Source organism: Triticum aestivum, chromosome 7D (assembly GCF_018294505.1).
Source record: "Triticum aestivum cultivar Chinese Spring chromosome 7D, IWGSC CS RefSeq v2.1, whole genome shotgun sequence".
NCBI classification, from domain to species: domain Eukaryota; kingdom Viridiplantae; phylum Streptophyta; class Magnoliopsida; order Poales; family Poaceae; genus Triticum; species Triticum aestivum.
Window position 1 is genome coordinate 184,739,141 of NC_057814.1, and position 24,359 is coordinate 184,763,499.

Sequence of the window (24,359 nt, forward strand, 5' to 3'; positions counted from 1 at the left end):
GTACAGTTGTCAACTTCCTACTCCTAGAATGTAATTTCTTTGTTCATAGTTACTTTTGAATTTAGTTAGTTTTTTTATTAGGTTCCACTACTAAGCTAACAGACGACATGACTTCCATTGGTCAGACCCATCTGTTTTATTTTATTTTTTAACTCTCAGACCCATCAGTCTTGGTACGCGTAAGATGAACTTTTTGGTATGTGCTTCATTCATTGGGACCTTGAGGCCTCATTTGGTTGCAAAGTGAAAATATCCCAGGGTAGTAATCCCACGAGGGGGACTTTCCATGGCCATGGGAAATCCTCTCCCACCACCGGGGGAGATCCCCACGTGAGTTTGGAGACAAGGGGGAGGGGAGGGAATCACGTCAGGTAAGTGCCAAATTTCTTAGCAAAGAAATGTAGTATTCGAAAACCATGAAAACTAATTCCTTTTTTTTACAGAAGCATCATAGCAGTACGGAAGTAAGTAAATTTCTAATTTCCATGGAAAACTCAGGAATGACAGAACAATGGAGAATAATCCAGTAATTTCAAGGATAAACCAGGAAATATGAAACACGCATAATCAGGAAAAAAACACTTCAGTCCACATCACACACACTGACCATAAATAACACAAGATCGAGGATAAATTTTGGTGCGCTAATCATGGTTTAACTTTTTTTTTTGGAGAAAAGGCATCAGCCGAATCCGAGACAAGGCTCGAACCTAGCCTGACCTTTTGAATTAACAAAGCCATCAACTGCCAGGATTACAAGCATACGCCCTCAGGCAAAAGAAAGAACAACACGGCGGTAAGATACATAAACGATGGACAACACCAAACTACTCACACGCTACGGAAACTGAAGATGATCAAAAGAGAACGAAGCCGAAGATGCCGAGGACCTCAGAATGCTGCACCAGGAACAATATCACACTGGCTCAGAGGAGAGAGGGGCCGACACCAGCTGGGCATATGCCGTCACCATGCATCTACGGGCCCCGGCACGGCACATCCGGTACGCCATCTTTGAAGAAGGCCACTACCTCCTCGCCTGGATCGAAGGCGCCGCACCGCCGCAAGATGGGATGGATGCTGCCGGAAGATGGCCTCGTAGAGAGGGTCAGCGCATCCCCAACAAGACGCCGGAGGCTCTCCTTGAGCAGAACATCGTCGTTGCACACATCCAACACCGGAGGGGGAAGTTTCACATTAGATGCATTTATCTAATCAGCACAAGATACATATATACATCAGTAGCCCACACGTGCATAGATGACTATCTAATCAGCACACAAACGGATGCATATTTCCAAGAAAACTTACAGTATGGTGTTAGCATACATGTGCATATAAGAATCCAACTACATTTTCAGCTAGCTATAAAAAGTAACAATCGAGCAACTGACATACCACACCACTTAAATTAACAAAAAAACAATCTTGTCGTGGATGAAACAAGAATTAGCCTACCAAAAGTATGAATGAAGAATACATTGCTGGATGAAAAAATAGCCAACAAAGCTTATGAGTTTGTGTTCATAGTCTCTCCCAAGAAAGAAAATGGATGCCAACAAAGCTGTAGAACATGCATTGACAAGAAAACGCAAGATAACCCTAAAAAAAACTGCCATGAGCCCATGAGCATGAACTCATTTGAAGGTGTTACTTTCTGTAGCTTCCCTACTATACTGTCTGCCAACAAAGGGCTATTTCCTAACAGTACATTAGTAAGTGATAATTTAACAGCACTACATCGATAATAATATCAATTGGCTTTGCTGCAATCACATCAAAATGAACCCAGCTCTTTCCTTTTTTATAGGAAGAAAAAGTCCAATCAAGAGCAATGTTTTGTGATGTTTTGCCTTCTCTTCTCAACTCCAGTTAGTTACTCTTCAGTCTTCACTGAAGCATCCAAATGCTAGAATACTCACAATAGGACCAAGCCTCGGAGCACAAACAAAGCACGAGGACTTCTACAAGTGCATCTGCTCTTCCGGGCAACCAAAACCACTCATCTCCATCAAGACACAGAATTAGATGATCTAACAAGTCTTTTACATTCAGAAGACGATTTTTTAGTAATCCATCAGAAACAAAGCATGGCTTACACTAAATAGCAGCTAGAAAAAAAGAGGTAAAGCCTAATTTCGAAGCAGAAGTAGTGCACATATCTACTACCAATTAAAAGGAGGCGATTTGTGCTCACTCTTGATTGGTTACGGCGGGCTCTAGGATGCTGATTGGTTAAAACAAGTGAAGCCGGTGCTCAGGTTCTTGGATCTGGATCAAAAAGTTCATGAACGGTGAGTGCATGGAATGGAGAGCAAAAATATGACGTGGAAGAGGAGGGGGTAACCTTGGTCGAAGTAGGTGCCTGCCGCCGTCGCCGTCGCCGTTACCGGATCGGACACGAGCTTCGAGGCGGAGAGGTGGTCCGGGGAAGGAGGAGGGTGGCGGCCGCGGTCTGTCACCGTCGCTGTCACTGGAGGGGCGGAGCGTGGATCCTAAGCACCGGGGGGAGGGCTGCGAGGGACGTCGCTTCGTTCGCCGGCGGTGGAGGTCGGAGGCGGAGGAGCTCGGAGGTCGGAGGCGGAGATGGATCTTGGTCGACGGCGCCTGGTCGGTCGCGAGAGAGCGAGCGAGTCGAGGGTTTTCTCCCTGGCCTATCGACACCGGGCGAGCTATCCCCGGGATGGGCCGGGGAAAGGACAGGGGTCTTTCCCCTTCGCGGGTCACCAAATGGCGCTCTCTGCTGCCCCGGGCCAACTCAGCCCATGGTTATCCGACCCAGGAAAATAGCGGGGATCCCGGGGGATCCCTTGAAACCAAATGAGGGTCGGTGGGAGGCCAGTCTGTGGCGTTTGTGTATTTTTTTCTTAAAGAAGGCAAAAGATTTGCCATTTCATTGATTAAGAAAGAAGGTTTCAAACAAGAACCACGGAGCGGCAAAATAAAAAGGTCTACTCTCGCGACATTACAACACTCATGTGCTTCGCACCCGCCACCGCCCAAAGAGACACCTTCTCTTTGATCTTATTGATTAGAACCATGGACGGGATGGCCGTGTGTCGAAAGACCCTGGCATTACGCTGATGTCTACTATGCAACTTATTCTTGTAGACTCGTGTTGGGCCTCCAAGCGCAGAGTTTTATAGGACAGTAACAATTCTCCCTCAAGTGGATGACCTAAGATTTATCAATACGTGGGAGGCGTAGGATGAAGATGGTCTCTCTCAAACAACCCTGCAACCAAATAATAAGAAGTCTCTTGTGTCCTCAACACACCAAATACAATGGTAATTTGTATAGATGCACTAGTTCGGCGAAGAGATGATGATACAAGTGTAGTAATGATAGTAGATATTGATTTTTGTGATAGTGACAATAAAAAACAGCAAGGTAGCATGTAACAAAAGTAAGCACAAACGGTATTGCAATGTTTGAAAACAAGGCCTAGGGTTCGTACTTTCGTTAGTGCAATCTCTCAACAATGCTAATCTAATTGAATCATATAACCATCCCTCAAAGCGCGATGAAGAATCACTCTAAATTTCCTATCTAGCGGAGAACATAAGAAGAAATTGTTTGTACCTATTCTTTCCGATCGATCTATCCAAGAGTTCATACTAAAATAACACCAAGTTATTCTTTCTAATCGATCTATCAAGAGTTCGTACTAAAATAACACCAAGTTATTCTTTCCGATCGATCTATCAAGAGTTCGTACTAAAATAACACCAAGTTATTCTTTCCGATCGATCTATCAAGAGTTCGTACTAAAATAACACCAAAGCAAATTCAGATTCATAATATACTCAATCCAACACAAAGAACCTCAAAGAGTGCCCCAAGATTTCTACCGGAGAAACAAAAGACGAGAACGTGCATCAACCCCTATGCATAGATTACCCCAATGTCACCTCGAGAATCCGCGAGTTGAGTGCCAAAACATATCTCAAGTGAATCAATATAATACCCCATTGTCATCATGGGTATTCATATGCAAGACATATATCAAGTGCTCTCAAATTCATAAAAGTATTCAATCCGATAAAACGAAATCTCAAAGGGAAAACTCAATTCACAATAAGATAGAGAGGGGAAAAAACCATATGATCCGACTATATTAACAAAGCGCGTGATACATCAAGATCGTGACATCTCAAGAACACGAGAGAGAGAGAGATTAAACACATAGCTACTGGTACAAACCCTCAACCCCGAGGGTGGACTACTCCCTCCTCATCATGGTGGCCGACGGGATGATGAAGATGGCCACCGGTGATGATTTCCCCCTCCGGCGAAGTGCCGGAACGGGGTCTAGATTAGTTTTTCATGGCTACAGAGGCTTGCAGCGGCGGAACTTCTGATCTAGGGTTCTCCCGTGGGTTTATGAAATATTTGGAAATTTATAGGGCGAAGAGGCGGTGCGGGAGGCCACCGAGGTGGGCACAACCCACTTGGGCGCGCTTGGGCCCCTAGGCGCGCCCTGGTGGGTTGCGCCCTCCTCGGGGCACACCCCAGGTGCTTCTCTGGCCCATGGGATGTCTTCTGGTCCAAAAAAATCTTTAAAAAGTTTTGCTGCATTTGGACTCCGTTTGATATTGATTTTTGCGATGTAAAAAACAAGGAAAAAACAGCAACTCGCACTGGGCACTAGGCCAATAGGTTAGTCCCCAAAAAAAGATATAAAGTTGCTATAAAATGATTGTAAAACATCCAAGAATTATAATATAACAGCATGGAACAATAAAAAAATATAGATACGTTGGAGACGTATCATACGCTCCGTCCATATCTCCCATGAGATGAACATCATCAAGGAGGCGAGCGCCTTAGGGGACCCAAGGCGAATTTGAAGGTTGCCATTCCACCATTCTCTCACCGAAGCTCTTGTCTGCCATACCGCCGTAGAAATGTGATGCATGCCAAACCATGAAAGAATATGATTCCAAAAGTGGGTGGTGTATCGGCATTGGAAGAGGAGATGGGCGGCTGACTCTTGACATTGCTTGCAAAGTGGGCAGAGGCCATAGTTTGGCCAACCGCGACGTATAAGGCGATCTGAAGTCCAAATCCTATTTTGAAGGACTAGCCAAACAAAGAACTTGCATCGGGGGGACCGTCCATACCGAGTGAACAAGATCGGATGAAGTGAGTCCCTCAAACCGTGCCTTATACGCCGAGTACACCCCATCCTTGGTGAATTTCCAAATGATGGAATCTTCAATGTCATCGATCAGAGAGATCATGGATATCTTCTCCCATAGGTGAGTAAAATGCGGGACATGTGCAAGTGATAGGCCATTGGAGGTGTCAATGAGAGAGATCCAGTTGTTGTTGGTAAGGGCTTGCTGGACGGAGGAATTCTTCTTGCGGGAGATGGAAAAGATGCTCGCTGCTAAGTCACGGGGGCACAAACCATGCAGCCATGGCGAGTTCTAGAACCTAGTCGTGCGCTCGTTTCCCACTGTAACCATTGTAGCGGCCGCAAAAAATTTGTGGTCGTCCTCGGTGCATGGAGACCCCATTCCTATCCATGGCTTGCTTTTGTCCACCCACTTGAACCATAGCCATCGGAGACGAAGGGCCTTAGTGAATTTGTCCAAGTTGAGCACACCCAAGCCACCAAATTGTTTAGGCTTGCAGACTAGGTCCCAGTTGATCTTGCATTTTCCTCCCGAAACTTTGTGAGCGCCCTCCAAAAGGTAAGCACGCCAAAGACTGTCAGTTGCGTTAAGGCCCTCTACGGGGATGTCGAGAGGCGTGAGATGATGAATTGCAATGGACGTGAGGACCGCCTTGACAAGAACCACACGCTCAACACTGGCGTCATGCCTTCCCTGCCAAGGAGGGAGTTTGCCGGCGACCTTGTCGACAAGTTGTTGAAAATGAATGCTTTTGAGGCGTTTGACTGATAGCGGGAGGCCAAGATACTGCATCGGGAACGTGGTGCGCACCGCCGGGAAGGCCTGCAGAGTTTCATCTAGATTAATGTTGCCACAACGAATGGGAGCCACCAGACTTTTAGCATAGTTGGTGTCTAGCCCAGTCACTTCCCCAAAAGCGGCCAAGGCGATAGGTTCGGAGTGAGATGCCGGGGCGGCATCCTTGGTTGGCGTGCTACTCGGTATGCACTCCGGCTGGTATTCGGGTGCCGGTGGTGGATGTGCTTCATCATGTGAGCGACAAGAGGTGTGACGGTTGGTGACCTTGACGTCTTCTCTCTTTTGCAGGGGAGGGGCCTAGATCTAATTTTGGAGGTCCTGGCTTCGTCACGCTGAGTGACTATGTTGCTCCTTCGTGGCATGGGAAAGCAACCAAGCGAAAGCTCTATGCGTCGACGCCGACGATAATGGCGCCCATGAGTGTCGCTCTCCTCTTGATGATGTTATCACAATTTCGTTGTCATGTTACGGTTCTAGGTGAAAACCTTTGTTCATTCCATCGGACAACAACGCCGGATTGCTCCATTTCCCTCTCGAGGGCATGGCCGTGGAACCCAGTTTTCGTTTTTCCATGTTCTACTTCTTTGAGTCCTACCTCATCATCATATATCATTCGCCCGTGTATTTATGTTGGTGTTTTATCTATAAAGTGAGGTGGAAGCCCTTTTAGGCTCTCTTTGATTTGTAAGATTCTTAAAACAAGGGAATAGGGAAAATAAAGGATTGGAGTGGCATATGCCCACTTGAATCACAGAGTGTTTGATGCCACAGGAAAAACAAGAGAATTGAAAAAAAAGGTTGAAGTGGATGCTAGATTTTCAACAAAATATAGTACACATGATTTCATAGGAAAAATTCCTATAGGATACAATCCTATGAATCAAATGACCAATGTAAGAAAAATTCCTAAGGACTCTAGCCCTCCAAAAATCCTATGATTTTTTTTGAATCAAAGGAGTCCTCGGTGGTTTGCACATGGTTTTATATGGCTAAGGATGAATGGAAATGCCAGCTCAACAACTAACGTACGGCGTCAAGTCCTTTGCTTACTTCATGGCCATGCCCTGCAAGTTAGTTGTTGTGATCAGATGTAGAGGGTCCCACTCCCACCAGGATGCTTTGTGTTTTAAGGCATGGGCCTACCTTCTAGAAGATAAGGGAGATTCCCTAGAATCTTTTGTAGCTGAAGATTTATGTGAAAATACAACTGTAAACATGTGTGCATATGTGCCCGAAGTGAAAAGAAAAATTAAAAAAATAGTAAAAAGGTCAAATACCTTTTGCAACAAACATGGTCTACCGATATACTCATGTATAAAGTTTCACGAGAAAAATACTTCCGTGGAATTCTGGACAGAAATAGAACAAAATTGATACTATATAAATGTTACCGTGCACATTCTCGGAGCTGCAATTTGCTTTGCAAGTCCTCATAAGTCATTTTGTCGCGAAACTTCATACTTGAGTATGACACATAGACCCAAGTTTAAAAAACCCACACCGAAATTTATGTGCCCTATAAATGAGCATGCATTACACATATGTTCTAGCACACAAATTGTATATTTTGGTTCAAATTTTATAGGTTGCGTACACTCGAGTACAAGAGCTCATTCTTACTCGTGCATGTACTGGGAAGCTGCCCTGCTTTCAGTGAAAGGTACTTCCTCCGTTCCAAAATAGATGACCCAACTTTATACTAACTTTGTACTAAAGTTAGTATAAAGTTGAGTCATTTATTTTGGAACGGAGGGAGTAGCAAACATTTTCAATGCCACATTGTGTGCACATGTGATGGGATCAAACAAACACCAGAATCTTCAGTACACGATTTATTATTCCAGCTTATCAGTGAACAACAAATTCCTCCAACCAACCTCTACCCCTCACGCTTTATATATGTGAGCAGACAAATTTGTCCTAGGTCCATCCAACAATTCCCGGGATCTTAGCTATCGGAACAAGGCAGTAAGGGCCTCTTTGATTCACGGGATTTTAAAAACACAGGAATAGAAAAAGTATAGGATTGAAGTGGCATGCCCACTTGAATCCTATAGAATTAGCAAAGAGTATTTGATGTACGGGAAAAACAAAGGAATTGTTAAAAAAGTTGGAGTAGATGTTAGATTTCCTATGAAATGTAGTATAAAAAATTTCATAGAAAAAATTCCTATGAGATTCAATCATATGAATCAAAGAACAAACGTAAGAAAAATTCCAAAGGATTTTAATTCTTCAGAAAGCCTATAGAATTGCTTTGAATCAAAGGAGCCCTAAGACGGAAGAGAATGATGAATACGAGTGGGAAGAGATGGGAAATCAACAAAAGTACTAATGAAAAGTGGGAATGGGAGACACCGTAGAATAAGCTTGTTATGTCCCTCGTACCTACAGATCTGCGGGCAAAAGTCAAGCAGTCCATGCTTGACTAGTTGTCTAGTTCATTTCTTACCGTCTGTACAAAGGAAAAATACTATCTAGAAGTTACTAGTTGTCTATTGGCATTATTCGCAGGGCCGGCTCTATGTTTCGGAGGGCCCTTGGCCGAACTCGACGATATGGGCCCCTAATATTATAGGTACATGCATGTGTTTACATACTATATAAACATGTGTATGTCTAACTTCATTTGCAAAATATTAAGAGTAATTTTTCAGCTATACATCCGCAATTTGAGATGTCTAACAATAATTGGCGGGAAATTTCATATTACAATAGGAAGACAAAAGATAACAAAATGAAATTGGCAAGATTACCTCAAATAAGAATCAAATTCTAGTGACTCCGTAGACAACAATGGTAATGCTTCAGTGCTTTAAAAAAAATCTTCAGGCATTTCTTTTCTTTTTCTCCGTTTTGCAGCACCTGACATGTTTCGGCGGCAACCTTGTTAGACTAATGAGCTAAAATTATGAAGAAAAAATAGTACTCCTCATGTACATCAGCAGTTCAACACCTTAACAATCATGTACCCTACATACTGAAATTGGGGATGAATAATCATATACATACTTTTGAAAGACCGAGAGGACAATGATCGATGAACTCGCACAGTCACAGCCTCGCGGACGGCAAGAGCAAGACGGGCCAACGACGACACGGCGGCAACCCAACGCCAGCAGGGAGCAGGCTGCACAGGCGGCAACCGGCAAGGCCCTGACCGGTGAGCGGCGGCAATAATCGGGAGTGACGATGAGATGAGGAAGCGAGCGATGGATATGGATTTTAGAGAATTTATAGGGACAGTGTTACCCCCTATATCCCCTAATTTATATTGTATATATCTCTCCCTAATAATAAAGAAAATTAGGTTTCTAGTCGTCCGTCGCACCGTTTTGCAAAAACAAACCCTGTATTTTCTTTAAATCAACCTGCAGTCCGGACTTAGTCACCAGAACCGTTATTTTACCATTTTATAAAAATGCCCCTGTATTTTCTTGATATCAACCCACAGTCCGGACTTAAGTCACCCGAACCGTTATTTCACATTTTTTTTGAAAACTCCCCTGATCTTTTAGGTAATTCATCCGCGGGCCATATTTAACTCAAACAAATGATTTTCTAAATCATCCATATCTTTTAGACCGTAACTCCGATTTTAACCTGTTAAATTTGATTGGAAAAATATGTAGAATATGAATATGAGTTTATTTTAACCTGTTAAGTATTTTTAAATAATATTTTAGAAGATATTAAAGTCAAACAAATGATTTTCTGAATTATCCGTATCTTTTAAACCGTAACTCCGATTTTAACATGTTATATATGCAATTTGATTAGAAAAACGTGTGAAATCTAAATATGATGTTAATTTTACTTGTTGATTATTTTTTAAATATTATTTTAGAAGCAAACTTATAATCTATAGGGCACGATCCGTTTTTCTTTCGTACCCGCGGTGATTCAGATTGCAAATAAACACCCACTATAACCATATTGGGAAAAGAAAACATCGATAACTACACATGCATACCTCTGAAAATGTCGCAGGAGAAAACAACAGATTTATCATGGCGAGTGTGAGAGAAAGCGAGAGAGAGAGAGAGAGAGAGAGAGAGAGAGAGAGAGAGAGAGAGAGAGAGAGAGAGAGAGAGAGAGGGATGAGAGAGGGAGAGAGCGACGCCTTAGGATTAACCACATTCAAACATGTTTTGGTTTGTGTGAACACTGAGTCCACCGCCGGCGAAGGTGAGAAGGAGGATAAGCGGCAACACAAATATGATGCCTCGCTAAAATAAAGGAAATGGACCTATTTTGTGGTCTTGAGTGATGGTTGTTGGGTTAAGAGTGTGTGTTGTGCTTTCTCTCCCGTTGCAACGCACGGGCTCTTTTGCTAGTAGGAATAATAAAACAATTTAGCAGTCTGAGACATAGACTATGAGATGCGGTCGTGCGATGCTTGACCTCTTTTCCTAGCGCTTGCCTCCTAGTGATGAGCCAGTAATTGAGCCAAGCCCATCACGCTGCTCCTCCCTTCTTCTTTTTTCTTAACGAGTGCTCCTTCGGAGCGCTCGTAACGAGCGGTTCGGGAGCACTCTGGGCGTGATAAGTGTCGCGCGCGGAGCGCTCCCGCAAGGGAAAACTAGCTGGCGCGGTTGGTTCCCGGTTTGTGGTTTCGTGCGTTTTGCAGTTTGACCCTCGAACTACCAGAATTTTCTGTTTTCCCTTTCCGCGCGATAACACAAAAAAAATACCAGTTCGCGCGGTTGGTTCCCTGTTTCCCTTTTCCGTTTCCCTTTTTGTTCCCATTATATTTCCGGGTAATGGAGATTTATGGGGTAGTTACGGGCAGGGACTACCAACACTATCAAATGTGACCTTTCAAGTAAGGAAAAAACAACAACTTTTTAATGCAAAACGGCAGTCTTCAGAATCGTTCAATCGTGTGAATTCTGTATAGGCACAGGTGTACACTAGCAGAGGCACGGCTGTATAACTTTACTAAATTGAAGAACAGCGCCTCCGGCGCGAGGGAACCTCCTGCTCGCCTTCGACTCGTTTAATTTTCATAAACATCTTGAGGGGGGGCATAGGTCGAAGTGTGTTTTGGTCGTGCAGCGTGCTGGTTCGTGCGACACGTTGTCCGTCGGGGTGTGACACGACGCCTCCGGCGCGAGGGAACCTCCTGCTCGCCTTCGGCTCGTTTAATTTTCATAAACATCTTGAAGGGGGGGCATAGGTCGAAGTGTGTTTCGGTCGTGCTGTGTGCTGATTCGTGCGGCGTCCTGGTTCGTGTGGCGCGTTGTCCGTCGTGGTGTGACACGGCGCCTCCGGCACGAGGGAACCTCCTGCTCGCCTTCGGCTCGTTTAATTTTCATAAACATCTTGAAGGGGCACATAGATCGAAGTGTGTTTCGGTCGTGCAGCATGCTAGTTCGTGCGGCGTGCTGGTTCGTGTGGCGTGCTGGTTCATGCGGTGCGTTGTCCGTCGTGGTGTGACACGGCGCCTCCGACGCCAGGGAACCTCCTGCTCGCCTTCGGCTCGTTTAATTTTCATAAACATCTTGAGGGGGGCATAGTGTTGGAAATATGCCCTAGAGGCAATAATAAAATGGTTATTATTGTATTTCCTTGTTCATGATAATTGTCTATTGTTCATGCTATAATTGTATTAACTAGAAACCATAATACATGTGTGAATACATAGACCACAACATGTCCCTAGTAAGCCTCTAATTGACTTGCTCGTTGATCAATAGATGGTTATGGTTTCCTGACCATGGATATTGGATGTCATTGATAACGGGATCACATCATTAGGAGAATGATGTGATGGACAAGACCCAATCCTAAGCATAACACAAGATCGTGTAGTTCGTTTGCTAAGAGCTTTTCTAATGTCAAGTATCATTTCCTTAGACCATGAGATTGTGCAACTCCCGGATACCGTAGGAATGCTTTGGGTGTACCAAACGTCACAACGTAACTGTGTGGCTATAAAGGTGCACTACAGATATCTCCGAAAGTGTCTGTAGGGTTGGCACGAATCGAGACTGGGATTTGTCACTCTGTATGACAGAGAGGTATCTCTGGGCCCACTCGGTAATGCATCATGATAATGAGCTCAATGTGAGTAATGAGTTAGCCACGGGATCATGCGTTACAGAACGAGTAAAGAGACTTGCCGGTAACGAGATTGAACGAGGTATTGGGATACCGACGATCGAATCTCGGGCAAGTAACATACCGATAGACAAAGGGAATTGTATACGGGATTGATTGAATCCCCGACATCGTGGTTCATCCGATGAGATCATCGTGGAACATGTGGGAGACAATATGGGTATCCAGATCCCGCTATTGGTTATTGGCCAGAGAGGTGTCTCGGTCATGTCTGCATGGTTCCCGAACCCGTAGGGTCTACACACTTAAGGTTCGGTGACGCTAGAGTTATTATGGGAAATAGTATGTGGTTACCGAAGGTTGTTCGGAGTCCCGGATGAGATCCCGGACGTGACGAGGAACTCCGGAGTGGTCCGAAGGTGAAGATCGATATATTGGACGAAGGGTATTGGAGTCCGGAATTGTTCTGGGAGTACCGGGTGACGACCAGCGTGACCGAAAGGTGTTTCGGAGGCCCCGGCAAGCGTTGGGGGGCCTTATGGGCCAAGGGGAGGGGGCACACCAGCCCACTAAGGGGCTGTGCGCCCCTCCCAACCCCTCTCATGTAACGTGGAGAGGTGGGGGTGCCTCCCATAGGGCAGCCACCCCTCCCGGCTTGGGGGGCAAGTTTCTCAGGGGTGGGGGCGCCCAAACCCATCTAGGGTTTCCCCTATGGCCGCCGCCCCTCCCCTAGGGAACCCTAGGGCGCCTCCTCCACCCCCTTCCCCCTATATATAGTGAGGGAGAGAGAGGGCAGCCGCACGCCTTGCCTGGCGCAGCCCTCTCCTCCTCCAACTCCTCCTCCTCCGTAGTGCTTGGCGAAGCTCTGCCGGAGAACCACGAGCTCCATCGCCACCACGCCGTCGTGCTGCTAGAGTTCTCCCTCAACTTCTCCTCTCCCCTTGCTGGATCAAGAAGGAGGAGACGTCCCCGGGCTATATGTGTGTTGAACGCGGAGGCGCCGTCCGTTCGGCGCTAGATCGGATCTTCCGCGATTTGAATCGCCGCGAGTACGACTCCATCAACCGCGTTCTTGTAACGCTTCCGCTTAGCGATCTTCAAGGGTATGAAGATGCACTCCCTCTCTCTCGTTGCTAGCATCTCCTAGATTGATCTTGGTGACACGTAGGAAAATTTTGAATTATTGCTACGTTACCCAACAGTGGCATCATGAGCTAGGTCTATGCATAGATTCTATGCACGAGTAGAACACAAAGTAGTTGTGGGCGATGATTTGTTCAATTTGCTTACCGTTACTAGTCTTATCTTGATTCGGCGGCATTGTGGGATGAAGCGGCCCGGACCGACCTTACACGTACTCTTACGTGAGACAGGTTCCACCGACTGACATGCACTTGATGCATAAGGTGGCTAGTGGGTGTCTGTCTCTCCCACTTTAGTCGGATCGGATTCGATGAAGAGGGTCCTTATGAAGGGTAAATGGCAATTGGCATATCACCGTTGTGGCTTTTGCGTAGGTAAGAAACGTTCTTGCTAGAAACCCATAGCAGCCACGTAAAACATGCAACAACAATTAGAGGACGTCTAACTTGTTTTTGCAGGGTATGCTATGTGATGTGATATGGCCAAAAGGATGTGATGAATTATATATATGCGATGTATGAGATTGATCATGTCCTTGTAATAGGAATCACGACTTGCATGTCGATGAGTATGACAACCGGCAGGAGCCATAGGAGTTGTCTTAATTTATTGTATGACCTGTGTGTCAATGAAAAACGCCATGTAATTACTTTACTTTATTGCTAACCATTAGCCATAGTAGTATAAGCCATAGTTGGCGAGACAACTTCATGAAGACACGATGATGGAGATCGTGATGATGGAGATCATGGTGTCATGCCGGTGACGAAGGTGATCATGCCGCGCCTCGAAGATGGAGATCAAAAGGCGCAAGATGATATTGGCCATATCATGTCACTTTATGATTTGCATGTGATGTTTGTCATGTTTACATCTTATTTGCTTAGAACGACGGTAGCATAAATAAGATGATCCCTCACAATAATTTCAAGAAAGTGTTCCCCCTAACTGTGCACCGTTGCGAAGGTTCGTTGTTTCGAAGCACCACGTGATGATCGGGTGTGATAGATTCTAACGTTCGCATACAATGGGTGTAAGCCAAATTTACACATGCGAAACACTTAGGTTTACTTGACGAGCCTAGCATGTACAGACATGGCCTCGGAACACGAGAGACCGAAAGGTCGAACATGAGTCATATGGTAGATGCGATCAACATGAAGATGTTCACCGATGATGACTAGTCCGTCTCACGTGATGATCGGACACGGCCTAGTTGACTCGGATCATGTATCACTTAGATGACTAGAGGGATGTCTATCTAAGTGGGAGTTCATTAAAGAATTTGATTAGATGAACTTAATTATCATGAACATAGTCAAAAGGTCTTTGCAAATTATGTCGTAGCTTACGCTTTAATTCTACTGTTTAGGATATGTTCCTAGAGAAAATTTAGTTGACAGTTGACAGTAGCAATTATGCGGACAGGGTCCGTATACTAAGGATTGTCCTCAATACTGCACAGAAGGATTATGTCCTTAATGCACCGCTCAGTGTGCTGAACCTTGAGCGTCGGTTGTGGATGTTGCGAACATCTGACATACACGTTTTGATGACTACATGATAGTTTAGTGCGTAATGCTAAATGGTTTAGAATTGAGGCACCAAAGACGTTTTTGAAACGTCGCAGAACATATGAGATGTTCAAATGACTGAAATTGGGATTCCAGACTAGTGCCCACGTCAAGAGGTATGAGACCTCTGACAAGTTTCTTAAGCCTCCAAACTAAGGGAGAAAAGCTCAATCGTTGAGCATGTGCTCAGATTGTATGAGTACTACAATCGCTTGGATCGAGTGGGAGTTAATCTTCTAGATGAAATAGTGATGGTTCTCCAAAGTCACTGCCACCAAGCTACTGGAGCTTTGTGATGAACTATAACATATCAGGGATATATATGATGATCCTTGAGCTATTCGCGATGTTTGACACCGCGAAAGTAGAAATCAAATAGGGGCATCAATTGTTGATGGTTAGTAAAACCACTAGTTTCAAGAAGGGCAAGGGAAAGAAGGTATGCTTCATGAAACGGCAAATCAGTTGCTGCTCTAGTGAAGAAACCCAAGGTAGAACCCAAACCCGAGACTAAGTGCTTCTGTAATGAGGGGAACGGTCACTGAAGCAGGACTACCCTAGATACTTGGTAGATGGGAAGGCTGTTAAGGTCGACAGAAGTATATTGGATATACATTATATTAATATGTACTTTACTAGTACTCCTAGTAGCACCAGGGTATTAGATACCGGTTCGGTTGCTAAGTGTTGGTAACTCGAAATAAAAGCTACGGAATAAACGGAGACTAGCTATTTTGAGATGACGATGTGTGTTGGAAGTATTTCCGAGGTTGATGTGATCAAACATCGCATGCTCCCTCTACCATCGGGATTGGTGTTAAACCTAAATAATTGTTATTTGGTGTTTGCGTTGAGCATAGACATGATTGGATTATGTTTATCGCAATACGATTATTCATTTAAGGAGAATAATGGCTGCTCTGTTTATTTGAATAATACCTTCAATGGTCTTGGACCTAAAATGAATGGTTTATTGAATCTCGATCATAGTGATACACATGTTCATGCCAAAAGATATAAGATAGTAATGATAGTACCACATACTTGTGGCACTGCAATTTGAGTCATATTGGTATAAAACGCATGAAGAAGCTCCATGTTGATGGATCTTTGGACTCACTCATTTTTGAAAAGATTGAGACATGCAAACCATGCCTATTGGTATATATGCACGAAGAAACTCCATACAGATGGATCGTTTGGACTCACTTGATTTTGAATCACTTGAGACATGCAAATCATACCACATGGGCAAGATGACTGAAAGGCCTCGTTTTCAGTAAGATGGAACAAGAAAGCAACTTGTTGGAAGTAATACAATTTGATGTGTGCAGTCCAATGAGTGCTGAGGCACGCAGTGGATATCGTTATGTTCTTACTTCACAGATGATTTGAGTAGATGCTAAGTATATTTACTTGATGAAACACAAATCTGAATTATAGAAAGGTTCAAGTAATTTCAGAGTGAAGTTGAAGATCGTCGTGACAAGAGGATAAAATGTCTATGATATGATCATAGAGATGAATATCTGAGTTACGAGTTTGGCACACAATTAAGACATTGTGGAAATTGTTTCACAACTAATACCGCCTGGAACACCATAGTGTGATGGTGTGTCCGAACATCATAACTGCACCCTATTGGATATGGTGCATACCATGATGTGTCTTATCGAATTACCACTATCGTTTATGGGTTAGGCATTAGAGACAACCGCATTCACTTTAAATAGGGCACCACGCAATTCCGTTGAGACAACACCGTATGAACTATGGTTTAGAGAAACCTAAGCTGTCGTTTCTTAAAAGTTTGGGGCTGCGACGCTTATGTGAAAAAGTTTCAGGCTGATAAGCTCGAACCCAAAGCGGATAAATGCATCTTCATAGAATACCCAAAACAGTTGGGTATACCTCCTATTTCAGATCTGGAAGCAAAAGTGATTGTTTCTAGAAACGGGTCCTTTCTCGAGGAAAAGTTTCTCTCGAAAGAATTGAGTGGGAGGATGGTGGAGACTTGATGAGGTTATTGAACCGTCACTTCAACTAGTGTGTAGCAGGGCACAAGAAGTTGTTCCTGTGGCACCTACACCAATTGAAGTGGAAGCTTATGATAGTGATCATGAAACTTCGGATCAAGTCACTACCAAACCTCGTAGGACGACAAGGATGCGTACTACTTCAGAGTGGTACGTAATCCTGTCTTGGAAGTCATGTTGCTAGACAACAATGAACCTACGAGCTATGGAGAAGCGATGGTGGGCCCAGATTCCGACGAATGGCTCGAGGCCATAAAATCCGAGAGAGGATCCATGTATAAAAACAAAGTATAGACTTTGGAAGAACTACTTGATGGTCGTAAGGCTGTTGGGTGCAGATGGATTTTAAAAGGAAGACGGACAATGATGGTAAGTGTCACCATTAAGAAAGCTCGACTTGTCGTTAAGATGTTTTCCGACAAGTTCAAGGAGTTGACTACGATGAGATTTTCTCACTCGTAGCGATGCTAAGAGTCTGTTGGAATTATATTAGCAGTTACTGCATTATTTATGAAATCTTGCAGATAGGATGTCAAAAACATTGTTTCCTCGACGATTTTCTTGAGGAAAGGTTGTATGTGATACAACCAGAAGGTTTTGTCAATCCTGAAAGATGCTAACAAGTATGCAAAGCTCCAGCAATCCTTCTAAGGACTGGAGTAAGCATCTCGGAGTTGGAATGTACGCTTTGATGAGATGATCAAAGATTTTGGGTTTTTACAAAGTTTATGAGAAACTTGTATTTCCAAAGAAGTGAGTGGGAGCACTATAGAATTTTTGATGAGTATATGTTGTTAACATATTGTTGATCAGAAATGATGTAGAATTTCTGGAAAGCATACAGGGTTATTTGAAAAGTGTTTTTCAATGGAAAACCTGGATTAAGCTACTTGAACATTGAGCATCAAGATCTATAAGGATAGATAAAAAACGCTTAATAGTACTTTCAAATGAATACATACCGTGACAAGATTTTGAAGGAGTTCAAAATAGATCAGCAAAGAAGGAGTTCTTGGCTGTGTTACAAGGTGTGAGTATTGAGTAAGACTCAAGACATGACCACGGCAGAAGAGAGAGAAAGGACGAAGGTCGTCCCCTATGCTTTAGACGTAGGCTCTACAGTATGCTATGCTGTGTACCGCACCTGAAGTGTGCCTTGCCATGAGTCAGTCAAGGGGTACAAGAGTGATCCAGGAATGGATCACATGACAGCGGTCGAACTTATCCTTAGTAACTAGTGGACTAAGGAATTTTCTCGATTATGGAGGTGGTAAAAGAGTTCGTCGTAAAGGGTTACGTCGATGCAAACTTTGACACTAATCCGGATGACTCTGAGTAGTAAACCGGATTCGTATAGTAGAGCAGTTATTTGGAATAGCTCCAAGTAGCGCGTGGTAGCTGCATCTACAAGATGACATAGAGATTTGTAAAGCACACACGGATCTGAAAGGTTCAGACCCGTTGACTAATAACCTCTCTCACAAGCGAGATATGAACAAACCCCATGGGTGTTGGATTCATTACAATCACATAGTGATGTGAACTAGATTATTGACTCTAGTGCAAGTGGGAGACTGTTGGAAATATGCCCTAGAGGCAATAATAAAATGGTTATTATTGTATTTCCTTGTTCATGATAATTGTCTATTGTTCATGCTATAATTGTATTAACTGGAAACCGTAATACATGTGTGAATACATAGACCACAACATGTCCCTAGTAAGCCTCTAGTTGACTAGCTCGTTGATCAATAGATGGTTATGGTTTCCTGACCATGGACATTGGATGTCATTGATAACGGGATCACATCATTAGGAGAATGATGTGATGGACAAGACCCAATCCTAAGCATAGCACAAGATCGTGTAGTTCGTTTGCTAAGAGCTTTTCTAATGTCAAGTATCATTTCCTTAGACCATGAGATTGTGCAACTCCCGGATACCGTAGGAATGCTTTGGGTGTACCAAACGTCACAACGTAACTGGGTGGCTATAAAGGTGCACTACAGGTATCTCCGAAAGTGTCTGTTGGGTTGGCACGAATCGAGACTGGGATTTGTCACTCCGTATGACGGAGAGGTATCTCTGGGCCCACTCGGTAATGCATCATCATAATGAGCTCAATGTGACTAATGAGTTAGCCACGGGATCATGCATTACGGAACGAGTAAAGAGACTTACCGGTAACGAGATTGAACGAGGTATTGGGATACCGACGATCGAATCTCGGGCAAGTAACATACCGATAGACAAAGGGAATTGTATACGGATTGATTGAATCCCCGACATCGTGGTTCATCCGATGAGATCATCGTGGAACATGTGGGAGCCAATATGGGTATCCAGATCCCGCTATTGGTTATTGGCCGGAGAGGTGTCTCGGTCATGTCTGCATGGTTCCCGAACCCGTAGGGTCTACACACTTAAGGTTCGGTGACGCTAGAGTTGTTATGGGAAATAGTATGTGGTTACCGAAGGTTGTTCGGAGTCCCGGATGAGATCCCGGACGTGACGAGGAACTCCGGAGTGGTCCGGAGGTGAAGATCGATATATTGGACGAAGGGTATTGGAGTCCGGAATTGTTCTGGGAGTACCGGGTGACGACCAGCGTGACCGAAAGGTGTTTCGGAGGCCCCGGCAAGCGTTGGGGGGCCTTATGGGCCAAGGGGAGGGGGCACACCAGCCCACTAAGGGGCAGTGCGCCCCTCCCAACCCCTCTCACGTAACGTGGAGAGGTGGGGGTGCCTCCCATAGGGCAGCCACCCCTCCCGGCTTGGGGGGCAAGTTTCCCAGGGGTGGGGGCGCCCAAACCCATCTAGGGTTTCCCCTGTGGCCGCCGCCCCTCCCCTAGGGAACCCTAGGGCGCCTCCTCCACCCCCTTCCCCCTATATATAGTGAGGGAGAGAGAGGGCAGCCGCACCCCTTGCCTGGCGCAGCCCTCTCCTCCTCCAACTCCTCCTCCTTCGTAGTGCTTGGCGAAGCTCTGCCGGAGAACCACGAGCTCCATTGCCACCACGCCGTCGTGCTGCTGGAGTTCTCCCTCAACTTCTCCTCTCCCCTTGCTGGATCAAGAAGGAGGAGACGTCCCCGGGCTGTACGTGTGTTGAACGCGGAGGCGCCGTCCGTTCGGCGCTAGATCGGATCTTCCGCGATTTGAATCGCCGCGAGTACGACTCCATCAACCGCGTTCTTGTAACGCTTCCGCTTAGCGATCTTCAAGGGTATGAAGATGCACTCCCTCTCTCTCGTTGCTAGCATCTCCTAGATTGATCTTGGTGACACGTAGGAAAATTTTGAATTATTGCTACGTTACCCAACAGTGGCATCATGAGCTAGGTCTATGCGTAGATTCTATGCACGAGTAGAACACAAAGTAGTTGTGGGCGATGATTTGTTCAATTTGCTTACCGTTACTAGTCTTATCTTGATTCGGCGGCATTGTGGGATGAAGCGGCCCGGACCGACCTTACACGTACTCTTACGTGAGACAGGTTCCACCGACTGACATGCACTTGATGCATAAGGTGGCTAGCGGGTGTCTGTCTCTCCCACTTTAGTCGGATCGGATTCGATGAAGAGGGTCCTTATGAAGGGTAAATAGCAATTGGCATATCACCGTTGTGGCTTTTGCGTAGGTAAGAAACGTTCTTGCTAGAAACCCATAGCAGCCACGTAAAACATGCAACAACAATTAGAGGACGTCTAACTTGTTTTTGCAGGGTATGCTATGTGATGTGATATGGCCAAAAGGATGTGATGAATTATATATATGTGATGTATGAGATTGATCATGTTCTTGTAATAGGAATCACGACTTGCATGTCGATGAGTATGACAACCGGCAGGAGCCATAGGAGTTGTCTTAATTTATTGTATGACCTGCGTGTCAATGAAAAACGCCATGTAATTACTTTACTTTATTGCTAACCGTTAGCCATAGTAGTAGAAGTAATAGTTGGCGAGACAACTTCATGAAGACACGATGATGGAGATCATGGTGTCATGCCGGTGACGAAGGTGATCATGCCGCGCCTCGAAGATGGAGATCAAAAGGCGCAAGATGATATTGGCCATATCATGTCACTTTATGATTTGCATGTGATGTTTGTCATGTTTACATCTTATTTGCTTAGAACGACGGTAGCATAAATAAGATGATCCCTCACTAAAATTTCAAGAAAGTGTTCCCCCTAACTGTGCACCGTTGCGAAGGTTCGTTGTTTCGAAGCACCACGTGATGATCGGGTGTGATAGATTCTAACGTTCGCATACAACGGGTGTAAGCCAGATTTACACATGCGAAACACTTAGGTTGACTTGACGAGCCTAGCATGTACAGACATGGCCTCGGAACACAAGAGACCGAAAGGTCGAACATGAGTCGTATAGTAGATACGATCAACATGAAGATGTTCACCGATGATGACTAGTCCGTCTCACGTGATGATCGGACACGGCCTAGTTGACTCGGATCATGTATCACTTAGATGACTAGAGGGATGTCTATCTAAGTGGGAGTTCATTAAATAATTTGATTAGATGAACTTAATTATCATGAACATAGTCAAAAGGTCTTTGCAAATTATGTCGTAGCTTACGCTTTAATTCTACTGTTTAAGATATGTTCCTAGAGAAAATTTAGTTGACAGTTGACAGTAGCAATTATGCGGACGGGGTCCGTATACTAAGGATTGTCCTCAATACTGCACAGAAGGATTATGTCCTTAATGCACCGATCAGTGTGCTGAACCTCGAGCGTCGGTTGTGGATGTTGCGAACATCTGACATACACGTTTTGATGACTACATGATAGTTCAGTGCGTAATGCTAAATGGTTTAGAATTGAGGCACCAAAGACGTTTTTGAAACGTCGCAGAACATATGAGATGTTCCAATTACTGAAATTGGGATTCCAAACTAGTGCCCACGTCAAGAGGTATGAGACCTCTGACAAGTTTCTTAAGCCTGCAAACTAAGGGAGAAAAGCTCAATCGTTGAGCATGTGCTCAGATTGTATGAGTACTACAATCGCTTGAATCGAGTGGGAGTTAATCTTCCAGATGAGATAGTGATGGTTCTCCAAAGTCACTGCCACCAAGCTACTAGAGCTTCGTGATGAACTATAACATATCAGGGATAGATATGATGATCCTTGAGCTATTCGCGATGTTTGACACCGCGAAAGTAGAAATCAAGTAGGAGCATCAATTGTTGATGGTTAGTAAAACCACTAGTTTCAAGAAGGGCAAGGGAAAGAAGGGATACTTCATGAAACGGCAAATCAGTTGCTGCTCTAGTGAAGAAACCCAAGGTAGAACCCAAACCCGAGACTAAGTGCTTCTGTAATGAGGGGAACGGTCACTGAAGCAGAACTACCCTAGATACTTGGTAGATGAGAAGGCTGGCTAAGGTCGACAGAAGTATATTGGATATACATTATATTAATGTGTACTTTACTAGTACTCCTAGTAGCACCAGGGTATTAGATACCGGTTCGGTTGCTAAGTGTTGGTAACTCGAAATAAAAGCTACGGAATAAACGGAGACTAGCTAAGTTGAGATGACGATATGTGTTGGAAGTGTTTCCAAGGTTGATGTGATCAAACATCGCATGCTCCCTCTACCATCGGGATTGGTGTTAAACCTAAATAATTGTTATTTGGTGTTTGCGTTGAGCATAGACATGATTGGATTATGTTTATCGCAATACGGTTATTCATTTAAGGAGAATAATGGTTACTCTGTTTATTTGAATAATACCTTCAATGGTCTTGCACCTAAAATGAATGGTTTATTGAATCTCGATCGTAGTGATACACATGTTCATGCCAAAAGATATAAGATAGTAATGATAGTACCACATACTTGTGGCACTGCCATTTGAGTCATATTGGTATAAAACGCATGAAGAAGCTCCATGTTGATGGATCTTTGGACTCACTCATTTTTGAAAAGATTGAGACATGCGAACCATGTCTATTGGTATATATGCATGAAGAAACTCCATACAGATGGATCGTTTGGACTCACTTGATTTTGAATCACTTGAGACATGCAAATCATACCACATGGGCAAGATGACTGAAAGGCCTCGTTTTCAGTAAGATGGAACAAGAAAGCAACTTGTTGGAAGTAATACATTTTGATGTGTGCAGTCCAATGAGTGCTGAGGCACGCAGTGGATATCGTTATGTTCTTACTTCACAGATGATTTGAGTAGATGCTAAGTATATTTACTTGATGAAACACAAGTCTTAATTATTGAAAGGTTCAAGTAATTTCAGAGTGAAGTTGAAGATCGTCGTGACAAGAGGATAAAATGTCTATGATATGATCATAGAGATGAATATCTGAGTTACGAGTTTGGCACACAATTAAGACATTGTGGAAATTGTTTCACAACTAATACCGCCTGGAACACCATAGTGTGATGGTGTGTCCGAACATCATAACTGCACCCTATTGGATATGGTGCATACCATGATGTCTCTTATCGAATTACCACTATCGTTTATGGGTTAGGCATTAGAGACAACCGCATTCACTTTAAATAGGGCACCACGCAATTCCGTTGAGACGACACCGTATGAACTATGGTTTAGAGAAACCTAAGCTGTCGTTTCTTAAAAGTTTGGGGCTGCGACGCTTATGTGAAAAAGTTTCAGGCTGATAAGCTCGAACCCAAAGCGGATAAATGCATCTTCATAGAATACCCAAAACAGTTGGGTATACCTCCTATTTCAGATCTGGAAGCAAAAGTGATTGTTTCTAGAAACGGGTCCTTTCTCGAGGAAAAGTTTCTCTCGAAAGAATTGAGTGGGAGGATGGTGGAGACTTGATGAGGTTATTGAACCGTCACTTCAACTAGTGTGTAGCAGGGCACAAGAAGTTGTTCCTGTGGCACCTACACCAATTGAAGTGGAAGCTTATGATAGTGATCATGAAACTTCGGATCAAGTCACTACCAAACCTCGTAGGACGACAAGGATGCGTACTACTTCAGAGTGGTACGTAATCCTGTCTTGGAAGTCATGTTGCTAGACAACAATGAACCTACGAGCTATGGAGAAGCGATGGTGGGCCCAGATTCCGACGAATGGCTCGAGGCCATAAAATCCGAGAGAGGATCCATGTATAAAAACAAAGTATAGACTTTGGAAGAACTACTTGATGGTCGTAAGGCTGTTGGGTGCAGATGGATTTTAAAAGGAAGACGGACAATGATGGTAAGTGTCACCATTAAGAAAGCTCGACTTGTCGTTAAGATGTTTTCCGACAAGTTCAAGGAGTTGACTACGATGAGATTTTCTCACTCGTAGCGATGCTAAGAGTCTGTTGGAATTATATTAGCAGTTACTGCATTATTTATGAAATCTTGCAGATAGGATGTCAAAAACATTGTTTCCTCGACGATTTTCTTGAGGAAAGGTTGTATGTGATACAACCAGAAGGTTTTGTCAATCCTGAAAGATGCTAACAAGTATGCAAAGCTCCAGCAATCCTTCTAAGGACTGGAGTAAGCATCTCGGAGTTGGAATGTACGCTTTGATGAGATGATCAAAGATTTTGGGTTTTTACAAAGTTTATGAGAAACTTGTATTTCC

The 24,359-nt window shown here is 44.1% G+C and overlaps 1 long non-coding RNA gene across 1 annotated transcript; it reads right to left on the reverse strand.

Moving 5' to 3' along the window:
* Positions 1 to 530: 530 nt before the first annotated feature.
* On the reverse strand, positions 531 to 2,748 carry LOC123166559 (uncharacterized). The gene is made up of 3 exons (XR_006483597.1): positions 2,348 to 2,748; positions 2,198 to 2,271; positions 531 to 1,211 (listed from the first exon to the last, which is right to left on the reverse strand). It is a non-coding gene; the product is annotated as an uncharacterized lncRNA (long non-coding RNA).
* Between the last annotated feature and the right edge of the window lie 21,611 nt (positions 2,749 to 24,359).